The sequence below is a fragment of the Suncus etruscus genome, chromosome X (assembly GCF_024139225.1).
Source record: "Suncus etruscus isolate mSunEtr1 chromosome X, mSunEtr1.pri.cur, whole genome shotgun sequence".
In the NCBI taxonomy this organism is placed as follows: Eukaryota; Metazoa; Chordata; class Mammalia; order Eulipotyphla; family Soricidae; genus Suncus; species Suncus etruscus.
In genome coordinates this window covers 110,220,677-110,238,710 of record NC_064868.1, presented here as the reverse complement: position 1 = coordinate 110,238,710, position 18,034 = coordinate 110,220,677, and the positions used below count along the sequence as shown (strand labels likewise).

General features: G+C 36.6%; 1 non-coding gene across 1 annotated transcript; it reads left to right on the top strand.

Annotated features, from left to right (window-relative positions):
- The first annotated feature begins 11,205 nt into the window (after positions 1–11,205).
- Positions 11,206–11,422, top strand: LOC125999621 (small nucleolar RNA SNORA73 family). The gene has a single exon (XR_007492134.1). It is a non-coding gene; the product is annotated as a small nucleolar RNA SNORA73 family (small nucleolar RNA).
- The last annotated feature ends 6,612 nt before the right edge of the window (positions 11,423–18,034 follow it).

The window sequence follows — 18,034 nt, the reverse complement described above, 5'->3', positions numbered from 1 at the left end:
AAAATAGGAAGACAGAAGGAAATAACAAAGCTGAGAGCAGAAATCAACGAAGTGGAAAACCAAAAAACAATCCGAAAGATCAACGAAAGCAGAATTTGTTTCTTCGAAAAAATAAACAAGATTGGGGCCGGGCGGTGGCGCTAAGGTAAGGTGCCTGCCTTGCCTGCGCTAGCCTTGGACGGACCGCGGTTCGATCCCCCGGTGTCCCATATGGTCCCCCAAGCCAGGAGCAACTTCTGAGCGCATAGCCAGGACTAACCCCTGAGCATTACCGGGTGTGGCCCAAAAAAACCAAAAAAAAAAAAAAAGAAAAAATAAACAAGATTGATAGACCACTGGCAAACCTAACAAAGAAAGAGAGAGAGAGAAACTTGATAACTCGTATTAGGAATGAAAAAGAAGAGATCACTACTGATATGACAGAAATTCAAATGGTAATCAGAAACTACTTTGAAAAACTCTATGCCACTAAAAATGAGAACCTGGAAGAAATGGATAAATTCTTAGACTCTTATAATCTTCCACGGTTGAAAGAAGAGGATGTAGCATATCTAAACACCCCCATCACCATTGATGAAATAAAAATGGTAATCAAAAGTCTGCCCAAAAATAAAAGCCCAGGCCCAGATGGATTCACTAATGAATTCTATCAAACTTTCCAAGAGGAACTACTACCAATCCTGGCAAGACTCTTTCATGAAATTGAAAAAGTGGAAACACTCCCAATTAGCTTTTATGAAGCCAACATCACCTTGATACGTAAACCAGACAGAGATGCTACGAAAAAAGAAAATTACATACCAATATTGCTGATGAATGCAGATGCAAAGATCCTCAACAAAATCCTGGCAAATAGGATTCAATACCTCATTAAGAAGATCATCCACTACGATCAAGTAGGTTTCAACCCAGGAATGCAAGGATGGTTTAACATCCGTAAGTCTATCAACATAATACACAACATCAACAACAAGAAAAATAAAAACCACATGATTATATCAATAGATGCAGAGAAAGCATTTGACAAGGTCCAACACCCATTCTTGATCAAAACTCTCAGCAAGATGGGAATGGAAGGAACCTTTCTCAATATAGTTAAGGCCATCTACCACAAGCCAGTGACAAATATTATCCTCAATGGAGAAAAACTAAAAGCCTTCCCTCTAAATTCTGGCACAAGACATGGCTGTCCTCTCTCACCACTCCTATTCAACATAGCACTGGAAGTACTTGCTATAGCGATTAGGCAAGAAAAAGATATCAAGGGAATCCAGATAGGAAAGGAAGAAGTCAAGCTCTCACTGTTTGCAGATGACATGATGCTCTACTTAGAAAACCCTAAAGACTCTACCAAAAAGCTTCTAGAAACAATAGACTCATATAGCAAGGTGGCAGGCTACAAAATTAACACACAAAAATCAATGGCCTTTCTATACACAAATAGTAATAAGGAAGAAATGGACATTAAGAAAACAACCCCATCCACAATAGTGCCACACAAACTCAAATATCTTGAAATCAACTTGACTAAAAATGTGAAAGACCTATACAAAGAAAACTATAAAACTCTGCTCCAAGAAATAAGAGAGGACACGCGGAAATGGAAACATATACCCTGTTCATGGATTGGCAGGATTAACATCATCAAAATGGCAGTACTCCCAAAAGCGTTATACATATTCAACACTATCCCTCTAAAGATACCTATGACATTCTTCAAAGAGGTAGATCAGGCACTTTTGAAATTCGTTTGGAACAATAAACACCCTAGAATAGCTAAAGCAATCATTGGGAAAAAGAATATGGGCGGAATTACTTTCCCCAACTTTAAACTTTACTACAAAGCAATAGTTATCAAAACAGCATGGTATTGGAATAAGGACAGACCCTCAGATCAGTGGAATAGGCTTGAATACTCAGAAAATGTTCCCCAGACATACAATCACCTAATTTTTTTATAAAGGAGCAGGAAATTCTAAATGGAGCAAGGAAAGCCTCTTCAACAAGTGGTGTTGGCACAACTGGCTAGCCACTTGCAAAAAATTGAACTTAGACCCCCAGCTAACATCATGTACGAAGGTAAAATCCAAATGGATTAAAGACCTCGATATCCGACCCCAAACCATAAGATATATAGAACAACACATAGGCAAAACTCTCCAGGACATTGAGACTTCAGGCATCTTCAAGGAGGATACTGCACTCTCCAAGCAAGTGAAAACAGAGATTAACAGATGGGAATATATTAAGTTGAGAAGCTTCTGCACCTCAAAGGAAATAGTGCCCAGGATACAAGAGCCACCCACTGAGTGGGAGAATCTATTCACCCAATACCCATCAGACAAGGGGCTAATCTCCAAAATATACAAGGCACTGACAGAAATTTACAAGAAAAAAACATCTAATCCCATCAAAAATTGGGGAGAAGAAATGAACAGACACTTTGACAAAGAAGAAATACAAATGGCCAAAAGACACATGAAGAAATGCTCCACATCACTAATCATCAGGGAGATGCAAATCAAAACAACAATGAGATACCACCTCACACCACAGAGAATGGCACACATCACAAAGAATGAGAACAAACAGTGCTGGCGGGGATGTGGAGAGAAAGGAACCCTTATCCACTGCTGGTGGGAATGCCATCTAGTTCAACCTTTATGGAAAGCAATATGGAGATTCCTCCCAAAACTGGAAATCGAGCTCCCATATGATCCAGCTATACCTCTCCTAGGAATATACCCTAAGAACACAAAAATACAATACTAAAACCCCTTCCTTACACCTATATTCATTGCAGCACTATTTACCATAGTAAGACTCTGGAAACAACCAAGATGCCCTTCAACAGACAAATGGCTAAAGAAACTGTGGTACATATACACAATGGAATATTATGCAGCTGTCAGGAGGGATGAAGTCATGAAATTTTCCTATACATGGATGTACACAGAATCTATTATGCTGAGTGAAATAAGTCAGAGAGAGAGAGAAAAACGCAGAATGGTCTCACTCATCTATGGGTTTTAAGAAAAATGAAAGACATTCTTGCAATAATAAATTTCAGACACAAAAGAGAAAAGAGATGGAAGTTCCAGCTCACCTCAGGAAGCTCACCACAAAGAGTGATGAGTTTAGTTAGAGAAATAACTACATCATGAGGGAAATGTAGAGCCTGTTTAGAGTACAGGCGGGGGTTGGGTGGGGAGGAGGGAGATTTGGGACTTGGGTGATGGTCTTAAAGACCATCGGGGGTGAGGGAGGAGTGAGATGGGGATCAGTTGTGGTGGTGATGTTGCATTGGTGAAGGGGGTATGTTCTTTTTATGACTGAAATCCAAATACAAACATGCTTGTAACCATGGCACTTAAATAAAATTATTATTAAAAAATCAATAAAACCAGGGGCCAAAGAGGTGGCGCAAGTGGTAAAGCATTTGTCTTGCATGCACTAGCCTAGGATAGACTGAAGTTAGATCCCCTGGCATCCCATATGGTCCCCCAAGCCAGGAACGATTTCTGAGCACATAGCCAGCAGTAACCCCTGAGCACCACTGGGTGTGGCCCAAAAAGCAAAACAAAACAAAAGATTAGTAAAACCAAATTATATCTTGGTTAGTATTTCATTTGTGTGTGGTGGATTGTTAGTGTTAGGCCAGGACTAGCAGCAGTGGCAGCCAACGGTGACAAGATCCAGAAGACGGGTAATCATTTCTCCAGCAATCAGGCAGTGGCTATCCAGCAGGAGCAGTCAGCAGGGGAATAGGGGCAGAGGCAGAGTCCCCACCCCAGCACTTTATATACCCCTTGGGCTAACTGCCATCTAGTAGCAGTTACAAGTAGAGGGGCTTCTAGTCATTCACAACCTCACCCTTTAAGGGACAGTGACACTCTTATAACTGACTAGGGGCCGAAGTGTCTCTGTTTTCTTATAGTGTCCACATGTGGCTGTGTTCACATACCTCTGGGAAGTTTAGGACATCATATGTGATGCCTATGATCAAACTGGGGTTTGCTGTAAACAAGGCAGGTACCTTAACAGTTATTCCTCTGATAATATTTATTTTTTATAAGTACTTTACAAGAACTGGAGAGATGGTACAGTAGCTAGGGAACTTTTATTGCATGTGTACTTTCACATTTGATCCCAAGCATCTCATATATTCCGCTGAACACTTCCAAGAGCAATTTCTCAGCACAAAGACATTTATAATATTATTGGGTATGATATTATTATAATTATAATATTATAGTATTATAACATAATATATTTATATTATATAATACATCATATAATTATAAAATTATAATATTATTTGGATGTAGCCCCCAAAAGAAAAATGTGCTTTACAATCTTAGTCATAAAGAAATAATAATTGCTAAATACCATACTATGGATTTATAAGGATTACTCTTTTAACTTAAAAAGTCTGTTGGTAATATTATCAATATTACTATTACTTTTAGTATCAGTTGATATGCATAATTGTAGACAATATATTACTTTGAATTTTCATGATTTTACTATCTATACTTCCATTTAATTCTCTTATAATCCCACAAGAAGGATACTGTTGTTATCCATGTTTCTACAAGAACATTCAGCTAACAAGGAGAAGAAAATAGATTTGGCTTTAGGTCCTTTCCAAAGCCCAAGTTCATAAAAAGGCATTCTGTGACATTGATAGTTGAAAATGATCACTCTGGATACTAATTACATGCTGAAAGGAGATGAAGTGATAGGCATAATACCACTTTGGTAACAATTTTATAAACCACAGTGTGTAAAGGGGAAAAAAGGAGAGATAAGAAAACTATATGCCTCAAAGGCAAGGGGGAAGGCAGGAGGGAAACTGGGGACATTGGTGGTGGTAAATGTGTACATGTGAAGGGTTTTGGACATTTTGTGATTGGAACTACATCATGAAAAACTTTGTAACTGTGAAAATAAACTAACTATTATGCAGAACCTTGTAAACCACAGTGTTTAAAAATCAAAAAAAGAAAGAAGAGATTTGAATAAATGAAATTATATACTGAAAAATGAAAAGACTGACTGTATTTCATTTATGTAAAAATAAGTATGACAAAGATATTTTCATTAGACAAATTAGTCAGTTTTTTTGAATCCCTATTATCATTATGTTATGCCCTGTTTTTGACTGACATTTTTCCTTGCTCTGAATTCTCATCTGTCTGCTTTTCGCATCACTGCCCCTGTGTTCTTGTTCCCCCCACTTCCTTTCTTTTGTTGTTGTCGTTGTAATGACTGAGTATTACAAACATACTTGGTTGTTGTATGACAAACTTAGTCACAGTACATGGCCACACTTGGGTGTGCTCTGTTGGAGAATGCATTCTTGTAGCATAAGGAATACCAAGAAGATTGCTGCTAGGCTAGCGCTGTCATGTCTATTGATAATGGGGAGCGAACTCCTGACCTCTTTCTTACAAAGCAAAAACTCTATTACTCAATGCTATGTTTCCTAGGTATTTTAAGTATCATTTATTAAAATATATCTATTTTGACGCCCAGGGATCCAACCCAGCTCCGTCCTAGGTTAGCCCTTGCAAGGCAAATGCCCTACCTCTGCCCTATTTGTCCTGCCCTTACCTTAATTGTTTTTTTAATTTAGGTAATCTGCTTGTTTGATTCTCTGTGTCCCACATGAGCAAAGACAAAATGGTTTGTCTCTTCTCATCTGACTTGGCTCCCTAGCATAATAATTCTAGGTTTGTTAAAAACAATAAACTTTGGTTTCATCAAAATAAAAGAGAATATGGAGAATTAGTTGAACATAAAAATAATTAAATCTGGGCCCGGAGAGATAGCACAGCGGCGTTTGCCTTGCAAGCAGCTGATCCAGGACCAAAGGTGGTTGGTTCGAATCCCGTGCCTGCCAGAGCTATTTCTGAGCAGACAGCCAGGAGTAACCCCTGAGTGTTTTTGGGTGTGGCCCAAAAACCAAAAAAAAAATTAAATCTGGGGCCGAGAGATATCATGGAGGCAAGGCGTTTTTGCCTTGCATGCAGAAGGATGGTGGTTCAAATCCCGGCATCCCATATGGTCCCATGAGCATGCCAGGAGTGATTTATGAACATAGAGCCAGGAGGAACTCCTGAACGCTGCCAGGCATGATCCAAAAACCAAAAAAAAATTAAATCTGTTCTGTTAGAGAATTTTTGACATAAATTTATATATGAATTGACTTGTGAAAAGTTAAACAGTGAAAAATCCAGTAGTAAATAACTTTGTAATTCTAAGCAGTTATGTGTCATTTGTGTGTGTACGAGTGAAGATAAATACAATCCTTTTTATTATTAATATTTTTATTTAAACGCCTTGATTACTAATATGATTGTAGTTGGTTTCAGTCATGTAAAGAACACCCCCCTTCACCAGTGTAACATTACCACCATCAATGTCCCAAATCTCCCTCCTCCCTACCTCACCCCCCACCTGTACTCCAGATAGGCTTTCTACTTCACTCATTCATTTGCATTGCTATGATAGTTCTCAGAATAGTTATTTCTATAACTGCACTCACCATGCTTTGTGGTGAGATTCATGTTGTGAGCTGGACCTTCCAGCCCTCCTCTCTGTCTTTGAAAATTATTGCAAAAATATATTTTATTTTTCTTAAAACCCATAGATGAGTGAGATTATTCTGTGTCTATCTCTCTCTGACTTATTTTATTCAGCATAATAGATTCCATGTACATCCATGTATAGGAAAATTTCATGACTTCATCTCTCCTGATGGCTGCATAATATTCCATTGTGTATATGTACCGCAGTTTCTTTAGCCATTCATCTGTTGAAGGGTATCTTGGTTGTTTCCAGAGTCTGGCTGTTGTAAATAGTGATGCAATGAATATAGGCGTGAGGAAGGTATTTTTGTGTTCCTAAGGTATATCCCTAGGAATGGTATAGCTGGATCATATGGGAGCTCAATTTCCAGTTTTTGGAGGAATCTCCATATTGCCTTCCATAAAGGTTGGACTAGATGGCATTCCCACCAACTGTTAATAAGAGTTCCTTTCGCTCCACATCCCCTCTAGCACTCCTTGTTCTCATTCTTTGACATGTGCGCCAATCTCTGTGGCGTGAGATGGTACCTCGTGGTTGTTTTGATTTGCATCTCCATGATGATTAGTGATGTGGAGAATTATTTCAAATGTCTTTTAGCCATTTGTATTTCTTCTTTGACAAAGTGTTCATTTCTTCTCCCCATTTTTTGATGGGATTATATTTTTTTCTTGTAAAGTTCTGTCAGTGCCTTGTATATTTTGGAGATTAGCCCCTTATTTGATGGGTATTGGGTAAATAGTTTCCCCTACTTAGTGGGTGGCTCTTGTATCCTGGGCATTATCTCCTTTGAGGAGCAGAAGCTTCTCAGCTTAGTATATTCCCATCTGTTTATCTCTGCTTCCACTTGTTTAGAGAGTACAGTTTCCTCCTTAAAGATGCCTTTAGTCTCAATGCCATGGAGTGTTTTACCTACATGTTGTTCTATATAACTTATGGTTTCAGGTCTGATATCAAGGTCTTTAATCCTCTTGGATTTTACCTTCATACATGGTGTTAGCTTGGGGTCTGAGTTCACTTTTTTAGAATTCCTTTTCTGTGTTTTCTTTGTTTCTCAGTTTGGGAAGTTTCTCTTTCATATTCTCAACCCCAATTGTATTTTATATTTTTCTCAAACCCAATTATATTTTCTTCTTGCAGTATTTTGATATGTACCATTTATTTTTAACGTTAGATCTTCAACTTTCTTATATTTATATATGTTTTTGCAGATTGTCTCTTTTTTATATCAATGACAAATCATTCCTACTATATCTGACTCTAGTTCTAATATCTGTTAAATTGTTCCAGACAATAGATTTTGCCTTGTAATTGTTTGTTTACAGGTATAATGTATATACTATATGAAAGGAAACCATAAAATAGACCTTTATAGTAGTAGTGGTACGATGTTGGGGGACGTAAGATATTCCACAATCATGTGCTTAGTTCTTAGTCTTGTATTATTAAGCCAGTATCAGGATTGAAAATTTGCTGTGTCTTATCCTTTTCCCCATATTACATTTCCTTTTAATCAGAATATGGTACTTCAAGAGATTCGGGTTTTTTTTTGCGGGGGGAGGGCACACCTGTTTGATGTTCAGGAATTACTTTGGTTAAGTGCTCAGAAATTGCCCCTGGCTTGAGGAGACCATATGGGACGCCGGGGATCAAACCGCGGACCTTCCTTGGCTAGTGCTTGCAAGGCAGACACCTTACCTCTAGCGCCACCTTGCCGACCCCGAGAGATTGGGTTTTGTATTTCCCTTCTATACACAGAAGCGTTATATATTTCTCTACCCAGGTAATTTAGATTCTAATACATAATTCCAGGTGTTTATGTTCCAGTAAAATAATTTCTCCTAACTGTAAATCTTACTCAAAGATACAAAATACCCGGACTCAACCATAAACATAATGAGATTTTTTTCACTAATTTTGTTGTGAAGACCAGGTAGGAATTCTGAAGAAACAAACTTACTGAAAGTGAGGTCTCCCCTATTTGATTCAGTCTTCCTGGGCTTTTTGTATCTTGGGCTTGTCCACACTGAATTTCCAGGGATTTCATAAATATACTTTGGGCTTTTTGTCCTAACATTAATTTCACAGTGATTTCTGTTCATGAGGATTTTGCCTTAACAATTTGTGATGTTCTGCACCCACTTGCCTCTGTCTCCAAATTGGCAGACATAGGTTTTTCCTATGATTGTATTTGTCTTGCAAGAGAAATGAAAATTGATGACTTTTCTTTTTCACTCTTTTATTTATTAGGATGGCATCAGCAAATATTTCTTTCTTTTTCATCTTATTAGGAGATAAGTTGTTTTATTTTTATTTATTTTGAGGGCCACACCTGGCAGTGCTTAGGAGTTACTCCTGGCTCTGTGCTCAGAAATTGCTCCTGGCAGGCCTGGGGGCCATATGAGATAGCAAGGATCAAACCATGATCTGTCCTGAGTCAGTCACGTGCAAGGCAAATGTACTACTGCTGTACTATCACTCTGGCCCCCAATATTTCTAAAGTCCTTCTTATTGGAGGAAATGTTTTTCTGGTAGTCCCTGAAAAATAATTCTCACATATCTCTGACATTTAAATTTTTTGAGAGGCTGGGGTCTTTCAAGATGTCCACAGAATCCTAAGGTCCCTTCTGGACAACATTTCAAATGCATAAACACAAAAACATGCTACTGCTCCATAATGGGGATTATTCAGGCCATCTCCAAGATCTCAGGGCCACCCAGGGCTGCAGCCAAAAATGCATTAAACCATCCTATTGCCTCTTCAGCAGTAACATTTGTATTTAACTGACAACGTGATGTATCTCCACCAAGATAGTGTGAATCATAATAGCTTTTAATTTCAAGTCTCTATTCCAATAGTTTATTTTCATTCCAAATTATTTTTATAAATATTTTAATAAAAAGAAGTCTCTGATAAAGAGAACATTAAAGAAGTTAGTCTTTTTGTACCTTTGCTTTTCTTATAGCTAAGGAAAAGGAAGGCATATTTCTGAGAATATTGATTCTGTGCAGCAATGATGCAGCAGGAGCTTGGTAATTTCCAGTGGGATATCAATGGCAATTTTTCTTTCAGTATCATAAATACCTTAACTGAGTCACAGTTTTCTCTCATGACCCATGTTTTAATTTTGGGCTAGAAATGCCATATGAAAAAATATTTCTGTGCTTTCTATCAGATCAAACTAGAGGACATGCCTATCATATTCCTCAATGTTTATGTTATGTTCTTCAAACATGCATTTACTAACTGAATAACAAGGCCACTTTTTCCCTGCAAGTAATTTTGGTTAATTTTATAGAGTCATACTTTTCATTTTATCCAGGAAGAATCTCAGTAAATTCAGGGTTCAATTTCAACTAGATTAAATTTAACCTTCTAGAAAATTACAAGTTTTACTAATAAAGTGCGTTTTACTGTCATGAGTGTTTTAATATTTGTGTTAATTCAATAACTTTAAGATATAATGACACTGATTAATTCTTGGTGAAACTAATTTAGAATAAAACGATATATACTCTTTGTAATAATTTCAGTATTTTGAGCAAAAATAATTTGAAGATAAAAATATGCCAAGTGACTTAAATTTAGAAGAGTTATAAAGAAAATGATTAATGTTTATTTTCAAAGTTATTCTATTTAACACATACAAACTTGAAATTTAAAAATATATAGAATTTAGAATTATTTTAGAAATTTTGGTAATAATATGTCCACATTTACCTAATTTTTTAACTTGTACAATTAATGTTGATAAATAAGGGTTGGGTTTCTTTGTTGATATAATATGTGTAATATGTGGTTCAGTTCTCAAAAGCATTAACTTCCACTTGTAAATTGAGGCTTCACTTAATAGTTCAAGCCAATTTTAAATAATTTCTATATGACAACAATGTGAGCATTTAATTCAATTATCAGAAGAATGATGGAGAAGAGAAGAGTAAACCATTTAAGATAGAGACTCCAGAGAGAGAGCATGGAGGTAGGGTGTTTGCTTTGCATGAAGAAGGATGGTGGTTCGAATCCCGGCATCCCATATGATACCCCAAAGCCTGCCAGGAGCGATTTCTGAGCATAGAGCCAGGAGTAACCCCTGATCACTGTCGGGTGTGACCTCCCAAAACAAACAAACAAAAAAGATAGAGACTCAAACAAAAAAAGGGCTTGTTAACAAATAGCTCTCTACAGGAAGGGAGGGTCATTTCTTCCTTCTGAGGAGTCCTACTGATCTTTGTTTGAATTAATGGATGGCTTTAAGATCAGAGTTATGTAAACCAGTAGGAATCTTAAATATGATTTAGTTAATGACCATATGTATATTATGCTTTTAGTGTTAAGTTATCGGGGATATCTGTTCATTTTAACATAGGTGGGGTCTTCAGAGTAGCCTAAATTTTATCATCAGATCTTGCATTTGCATGTCTGTTTATCTGTATTCTCCTAAACAAGTTATTGATGGAAACCTAAGTTTTATCTCCATTTCTGCTTTAGTGTACTGTTACACTGTGGCTGTCACCTTTTCAAACAGCGAGGGTCATTATAATGCAGTGTATAAAAAGTTTTGATTTTTCAAAATCATTAAAATATATATAAATACATACATACATATATATATATCAGTGTGGAATTGTAAAACTCAATTTCTGGTGAAAAATATTTCATTTTGATGCCCTCCCTTAAAAGATATAAATTAGGGCTCTGCCCCATGATGTACAGTCCCTTTCCACACCGTTGGAGATCAAGCCAGGCCTTGAGTCTGCGCCTGCATATTCCTACGACTTCTCAGAGTCCTCTAGACCTTGACTGAGGTGACAAAACATGCAGGAAACAATAGCTCTTGAAGCAATCTCAACCCATATGGATCTGGGTTTTGAGATTAAGCATTAACCCATTTTCATCAAAAAATAAGAGATAAATTTCCAACTTTTTTTCTCCTTAATGTTCATGCTATATAGCTATCTGATAAGGCAAAGTGCTCTCAAACTATTTTTGATATTTATATGACAGCTAGTAAAATTGTACTAGTATCATTGAGTTTATAGTTTTCTATTTCACATCAATAAGTTTGATGTTTATGGGTGAAAATTTTCAAAAATTTTAGATAACTGTATGTATTACGTAAAAACATTATCTATGGGTGTTCTATATTGGCAGTCAGTAATTTGTAAATTGACAGAGAAATTGCTCAACTATCTAATCCATTTACCTTTGTACATGTACCAAGAGTTCAGCTGACTAAGTTGACTTGCTTTGAGGAATTCATTTTTATGAAAAAACCTTTACATAATGCAATTTGATAATAGAGTAAAAATCTTCAAAGCAAGCATACTTTGAATGTAAGCATAATATTAAATTTGGTACTCTGACTTGAGGGCAATTATAGTTCAGTTCATTTTAATACTTTCAACATCTCAGGCAGCTGGTGTAGGCAACCTCATTCAGCAAATATTCATTGAGTTCTCTTTGGGTTTTCCACAGTACTAGCTATGTGGATACAAGATAAAATGTCAAATCTCAGCCTCTAATATTTTTAAAGCTCAGTGGAAAAGTTCTTAAATTCCAAAAATGATCGTTCTAAAATATCTTATGTAAAACAATTGTAAGTTTAAATAAAATAGTGTTTTTATAAAATATATGTGATAGAACTATGTAAAGTATGTGTAGATTAAGGGTAGAAATTGTTATAAAGTAGATGGCTCATTAATATTTTCTATATAAAGAAACTTCAGTGGCTCAGAGATATTCAGAAATAGTGGAGGATAACAGAGTGTTCATTAGCATGGTCATTCACTGACACATTGATTCATTAGAAACTGTACTATGAGCCATGGAAATAGCAGTGATTAGGGCAGATTCAGTCTGCCTTAAAGATCTTATACGATATCCAAAGTTTCAGTAATCATTCAGGTAAGATTATGGTACTCTATTTGTAATTGTAGTAGGGACAGTCAGGTCAATTATACATAAGTCAGCACTGAGGTTATCCCACTTATTTATGAAAAGTATCTTTTGCACATTTGGAAACCAGGATATGGAGGGTGAGAAGGAGTTTACTTGTAATTATACACACACACACACACACACACACATATATATATATATATATATATATATAAGTTATACTGAGTTATATTGTCTGATTGATTTGGAATTTTGAAATGCTTCAAAACTATATGAAAAGTATGATGAGCAAATGGATTAAAAGTTAATTTTCATTAAATCTCAAAGGTCACTACTGATAAGTGAAGTTGATCAAAACATAGTGGCTGGCGATTAAAAAGTAAAGTATCCATATTAAGACCATCAATTTCATTAGCTTTCAGAAGAAATACGAATTATTTCTATATAAAAATAATATATTTACAAAATGTTATTGGTTAGAAATAGAGCAAAAGGACAGGCATTCTTCATATTGATGCTCACGGGGGTCCCTGGGTGACTTATGTGAAGTGAGGGAAAAGAGAAAGCAACCCCCAGAAAAGGAAATCTGGCACTGTCTGAGCATCTCAGACATCTAGAGAAATGATGGGGACATCCAGGGCTGTGAGCCTTGTTCTTTGCAGGAAAGGAAAGTGAGTCCTAGATTTTTCACGTGTTCCAGTTCCGTTGCCTTTCTCTCAGAAAAGAATTTCATGAAGAGACAAGTAGTAATATAAAAACATGTGTTATTTAGAAAGTCTGAGGAAAGAGAGAGAGACAGATTCTGCAAAGGCAGTGGGAGCTCCAGTACACATCCCAGCATGAAAGCATGGAATTGCACATCTCAAGAGGGGAAATGCGAGTCACATGTACATATGTTCTGGTACCATGTGCACTGGCAGGCAAACCACATGTGTACCCTTCTTTTCTTCAAAGTTGGTTTTTATAGGTTTTTCCCCAACCTACCCACAGAAGGTTTTATTTCTAGTTTGCTACTTTCAAGTTTTAGTTGTTGTACTGAGTGCTGTAATTTGCAACAACATGGATGAAACTGGGAGATATTATGTTAAATGAAATAAGCCAGAAGAAGTATGAATACAGAATGATATCATTTATATGTGGTATTTAGAATAATTGCATGAAGAACTGCAATGGTCCAAAGGGGAGTTGCCTTGAACACCCTTAGCCCTAGAGTGTAGTGAAGGAAAAGGAAAGAACTGAGTATAGGAGGAGAAACATAAATATGAAAGGATGGGAGCCAGGGGTCAAGCAGTCTCAGGTGCATTGTTGGAGATAAAAAAAAGGACAGAACAAAAATTAAGTCAACAAAAATATCCAAAGTCAACAACAACGGAATCAGGAGACCTAAACTCTAACAATCTAAACTTTAAACTGGCCTGTTATACTAGCAAGCTGGGGGGCGGGGGGGGGGGAGGAAGGTGGGCAAAGGATGATGGTTGGGATACACTCTGGTAACATGGTGGGATGGAGGTTGATGCTAGTGCTGGAATTGGCCCTGATTCATGTTATGTTTGAAATACAATTATGAAGGACTTTGTAAATCACAAGGTTTCAATAAAAAAAAGTGTTTGTTACTATGGTGATTACCCTGGGGGACGAATTGGGGGGGATGAGTAATTGATTATCTCTTTGACATTCTATTTCTGGCCTCTGTTCCAGCAGTAACTTCTTGTGGAATAATACAGCCTCTCTGGGCTGCAAAGGCACCAAATAAAGATCTTATCAGGTCTTGGTCACTGTGTACATGCGGGGCTGGGGGTGAGGTTGGGTTCCTGACAATGACGCTGTTAGTTAGCAATTTAGGACTAGTAAAGGATCCTTCAAATCTTATCTCTTACATTTTTTGGTATTCCAAAAACTTTTATTAGATTTCAAAAAATCATCATCCTAGGGGCCCTTCCCTACATGCCTGCCTGCTTAAATTCTAATTAAAATATCAACACTACATGGATAAATAGAAGACAACTAGTTTTCCAAGTTTAAGTTAAAGATGTCCTGGAGAGGGGTTGGAGTGATAGCTCAGTGGTAGTTTGCCTTGCACGTGGCCTACCTTGGGATGGACCCAGTGCAATCTCCGGCATTCCATCTGGTCCTCCGTATGAGCACAGACTAGCTGTAAAGCCTGAAGATCTCTGAGTGTGGCCCAAATCCTTCCACCCAGAAAAAGATTTCCTGAAGGAAGAAGCCAACACTGGGTGAACATATAGCAATTTCTGGTATCCTCAATGAAGGGAAAATGTATTTTGGGAGGCACACCGGGCAGCTCTCAGGGGTTACTCCTGGCTCTGCACTCAGAAATTGCTCCTGGAACAAGGGACCATATGAAATACTAGGGATCAAAATTCGCCCATCTTGGGTCAGCCATGTGCAAGGAAAATACCCTAATACTGTGCTACCACTCTGGCCTGGAAAAATGTTTTTTTTTTTAATTTCAGTGTTCTTAAGAGGAAATATTAATTAAAATATAGTAGGGCATGAGAAGATATTTTATTATCATGGAAGTTTAATTCTATCTTTATAAATTACTATGATCATCCTGTCAGGTAATCATATCAAGTGTCCTAGATTATGTATTAGCTAGTACTGTAGCGATTTTTTTTCACATCTCAACTGGAAAGGTATTTTAACATCTTAACAGAAAGACAAATGATTGACTTAAATTAAAGCAAAACTCTGAAAATTCCCTTCCCCTGTACTAGATTTCAATCCACATTTATATGAGTTTTAAATTGACAGAACCAAATAATCTGTGATCCAGATAAGTCCCATCAGTGAAATTAATTGACCTCCTTTATATTGAAAATTAACTTAGTTATTATCATTTCTCCATATCCTGTCATTTAGAATGAGAAAACCGTAATTTTATTTGTTTCAGAAAGTGTTTTCATGCAAGGTTAATTTGAGTACAGTATATATACAAGGCTCTCATTTATGTACAAATTGTAAAGCAAGATTCCATTCCTGGCAGGATTATAAACTAAAATCAAGTTAGATTTTATATCATTAGTTTGATTATTTCAGTTGGGTATGAGTGATTTAATTTCATGCTATTATCTCTCTTCTTGTAAATAGTATTTTAATGAAAATTGGTCCAAGAATTGCCTTATTTTGGGAGTAATCTTCAGAATTGAGAATAAGTAGCCCTCATTTATTTCATAATAATTGGAAGCTGTTGATATGTATTGGTAAAAACTGTCATTCAAAGAAGTACCCAAATTGCAAAGTAGAACCAAAATCATCATTTTCCTCAAAATGTCAAACTATGTTTATTTCACAGCCTTGTGAATCAATTAGAATGAAAGCATCGATGTTGATGAGAGAATTGACTTAATTGCTTCTATAGGTCTTTCTGTGGGCGAAGTTAGAAAGGAGTAATCAAACTTTGGTTCCACTCATGAATATTTCACCAAAATAGCGAGGGTTCATATTTTCTTTTCAATTTATACCTGTTCTCTCTGGCTAGGAGTACGTATGTGGCCATTCATCTAAACATTATTCAACCCTAATTGCACACTGAAATGGAACTTATATGGACCTTTAACTTCTAAGTGGTTGTGGATTTTAATTAACTAGCACGGCATATTTCTCTGTCAGTTTCACCAGTTTTATAAGTATCTTTTTTCCCATTTGTTTTAAAATTTAACCTTTTCGTTCTCATTACAATTCTGGAAGCTTTGTAATCTGAACCTTCAAACTAATTATGAACTACCAAATTGTTTAAGCTACTAATGGGTACCTCTTGATGTATATAATCTACATATATATCATTTCATCCAGAAATTGCTTTTCTCATGTCTCTGGTGAAATAAAGCCCATTAAGAGAGGAAGCCCATTAAGAGAGGGCTTTAGCATTCTCCTTATAATATTTATTCAAAACGTTATGAAATGAAGTTGAGCACAGAGGGGCTGAATTTGTAAAGGCTTTTTAGTCAGCTATGCAGAAAAAAATAACAAGCTTCCTTTTTATATTATGAAAAGCTTTGTGGCCCTGACCCATCTGTGTTCCAGATTCCTGCTGGCACTACATGAGAAGACAAGATGACAAATTTATCTATAAAGACCAGGACCAAATGTCCACCTAAATTAAAATCCTATGCTCAATTGGCATTTCCGTATGTCTAAAGTAGTTTCTGTCTAGAGATAATAATCTCTTGGGTTCAAAACATGCTTTTCCTTGTTGGGTCAGAATGTTAGGAATTACCATATGCTCTTCAAGGATACAGTACATGATTATTATAATTTTTTATTGAGACTATCCACTTATTCTAATTGCATACAAATCAAAACCCATCCTGGTTAGAGATGGGATAGGAAAAAATGTCTAATCATAATTCTCTGTTTATTTCTTCCTTCTTGTAGCTGTCAGTTTAAACTGTAAAATAATGACTCCCCTTCACACCCTATAGAAATGATAATTTGTTCTTACATAACAATAATTATCAGCTCACCAAGAGAGATTTTTACTTGTTTTCAGAGACACAGTATTTTTACTACCTTTATCCTAGATATTTTTTCCAGCTTCCCAGTTTTATCTAGTTCATATTCTTCTCCTCAAATTTTGTCAATGTCTTTCTTTAGCAGCACCTAGTATCATGGTATTTGACTCTGCTTAACTATTTCTACCCTAGGCCAGTTTCATCACTTTTTCAACAAAGGGATCTATGAAATCAATAGGTAATACATGGGATGACTATGTAATTGGAAATGTCTGATTCTACTCCCTCTTGAGAGCCAATCTATCCAGCAATGTAATGACTGATTGAAAAAGAACTTCACTGGCACCAAATTGGCAGATTGGGAAGATGGCCAGGTCATGTCCTCAAAGTAATCCTTTTTTTTATAGAGTTTTTATATAGAGTTTTATAGAGAAAGAGATCAGAGAATCTCGTATTTTAGGAAGTCTTGTTTCTAGAATGGTGAAAACCAGAATCATCACTGAATTTCTCCTGGGCGGTAGTTCCCAAAATCATTCTCTGGATGGCAGCTATGCTCCTTACTATTACATCAACACCACCATTATTAGTAGTAAGATTTCCTAGCTATTGGGTTCTTACTTGGGACATGAGAAGAATTTTGTTACCAAATTGAACTTTCAAAGAGTAATTCATGAATTACTCAAACAGAAACTCAGGTCATTTGGCCTGAAGTGCATGGGGGTCCTTGAAATAATGTCTAAGAACATTTTCTGGCTTATGGGGAGTCTAATATTGGAATATGACTTAGAAGTGATCTAGTCGAATGACTGGTACTATGGGGTGATCTGGGATATGGGGACGACCTGAAGGAAAGCAGAAGAAATATTAGGCTCTTAAAGGTTCCTGTTTCCTTGCCTATTTTGAGGCGAGTGGAAGAGTGAAACTGTTAGGAATTTAATGGGCTAGTGGAGCAAAGTCTGCAAAAACAGTGCTCTCTTTGCTGCAAAGAGCTACTGAAACAAATCATCAATATGCGACAAGGGATAACAAAATCCAGTAGCAAATATAAACTAAATAGCCATAGAATAAA